Source organism: Orycteropus afer, unplaced genomic scaffold (assembly GCF_000298275.1).
Source record: "Orycteropus afer afer isolate SDZICR_OR568_19922 unplaced genomic scaffold, OryAfe1.0 scaffold00479, whole genome shotgun sequence".
NCBI lineage: Eukaryota > Metazoa > Chordata > Mammalia > Tubulidentata > Orycteropodidae > Orycteropus > Orycteropus afer.
The window spans coordinates 2,266,560-2,268,816 of NW_006922066.1; the positions used below are offsets into that span (position 1 = coordinate 2,266,560).

At 36.2% G+C, this 2,257-nt stretch overlaps 1 protein-coding gene across 1 annotated transcript in view; it reads right to left on the reverse strand.

The window, feature by feature from the left end:
* CNBD1 (cyclic nucleotide binding domain containing 1) overlaps positions 1-2,257 on the reverse strand; it is a gene marked incomplete at its 5' end in the record, with an annotated part of 182,348 nt that overhangs the window by 179,751 nt on the left and 340 nt on the right. The window lies entirely within an intron of this gene.

Here is a 2,257-nt window from a genome sequence, read left to right on the forward strand (position 1 = left end):
TACAAAATTTGCATAACTGAATATTAAAATAAGCAACTTTAACAGTGAAAGAAATAAAATAAATGACTTTCTTAAGAATTTTTTAATATCTGGAGATGACACATACTTTGAAATGGATCATTTTTTACGGACCTCTTCTGAAAGAACAGCGCATATGCATGGATAATTGCATTTGATTTGATTCACATTTCCTCTAAAGCATGGTCCCTTAGGAAGGCCATGGCTCCTAGGTTATGAACCCCCATTCTTAAATGGCATAGATATACTATCAGCCACCAACTTTCAGTCAAAAATGGTAAAAACTGACAAAAAATAATTACATTGCATGATAAAATAATGGTAATATAATTAGCTTTACCAACATCTTCACCACCCCACTCACTCATTCACTGAAATAGTGGTCAGCCTCTCCCCTTGTTTCCTTCGTTCTATCACTCTCCTGTACTAGCCACCAACTGGCCCTCTGACACACTCTCCACCAGAGGAGACTGTGCCTTGACTCTTTTCTCGCCTTCCATGAGTGGCCTCCTCTTGCTTCCTATCCACCACAACGTCCTGCCTTCTGTAAATCTCAGTACTTCTTCCTTTCTTCTTCCCCAGCAACTGGATACGCAAATTCAGTGTTCAATTGGGAAAGACCTTACATTTTTAATACAAACATAGTTTAAATGCTTAAGGTAGACTTGTTTTTTCATCAAATTTCTCTCTTTCTATTCTTTAAGGCTTTCAAAATGCATGATATTATACATTGTTTTGTATTGTCCACTGAAGTAGATATATCCCAACCTATTCTTCAATCTTTGATTTACCCTTATCTGATAGTCTTTCTTTCTTCATTTTATCCATGTCCACTCTTTGTGAAATAATTCTTCTATTTTTTCCTGACTTCGACCCATAATGATAACAAATTTGGCTTGAATTAACTGCTTTGGCTGTTTTCTACTCTGGACATCTTAGCCACTGTAAATCTAGGACTGTCTTTTTAGCCATAATTCTAGTTAAATCAGAGATAATGCCCATGTGGAGTGTCCAGAGACCCAGAAGGATATTTAACTATTATTTTTTGGCCATCTGGTAGTCTTGAAATATTACTTACACATAAAATATTTTCTTCAAGTATGATTTTTCTTATTACGCCAACACAACCAACCCCTTTATTAATTTAGCATTGCTCTTGAGACAAACACAAAGTCTTAGTCTCCTACAGTTGCCAATATATATATATATATATATATATACCATGAATGAGCAGCTTAGAATTCCCAATCATAGTACTGGCCATGTTGATTTCTTCTGAGGTTCTGAGAAAAGAATTTTTATACATCTCTCCTAGCTTCTAGTGGCTGATGGCAATCCTTGGAATTCCTTCAATATTTGTGTATGTATTATCACTTAGATTATTCCTCCTAAATGACTCTGTCTCCATATCTCAAAACCACAAAAACAAACTCACTGCATGGAGTTGATGCCTACTCATAGCAGCCCCCACTGGGTTTCCAAGGCTGTAAATCTTTATGGAAGCAGCCTGCCCCATCTTTCTTCTGTGGATTAGATGATGACCTTAAACCACAGACCTTTCGGTTAGCAGCCAAATACCTTAACTACCACCAGAGCTCCTTTCTTCATGTCTATTCTCCCCTTTTATAAAACACCACACAAGAGGGATATAGGTACCAATAGTACTGCTGTATAACTTAATAACTTACCTCAACATCTTCAGAGAAAGATTTTATTCCCTAACAAGGTCCTATGCAGAGAGATAGTGGTTAGGACTTTAATCTATCTTTTCTTATCAATCCATAACACATATATTCTTAATTTAACTTAAAAGACGTTTAATGATCTGTTTCTTCCTCCTCTAATCACCTTATCTCTCTCCAGCATCTCAAACTGCACTCTATTCACCTCACTAATCCAGTTGCATGAACTTGTCTCAATTATCAAATATACCACATAGGCCCTGCCAAGGGGCTGTATACTGTTAAAGGTTTCTCCCATCAAAAAATTTTAGACAAATTTCAAGTTTAATATTAACAGTGAAATTTATGTATGTGTGTGTATGTATGTATATATACAGAGAGAGCATGAGAGCTCTGGTGGAGTAGTAGATAAGGCATTTGGTTGCTAGTAAGATCAGTGATTCAAACTTACCAGGCACTCCACTGAAGGAAGATGGGGTGATCTAATTCTATAAAGATTTACAGCCTCAAAAACCCAAAGGTCACTATGAGTTGAAATTAATTTGATGGCAATGAAT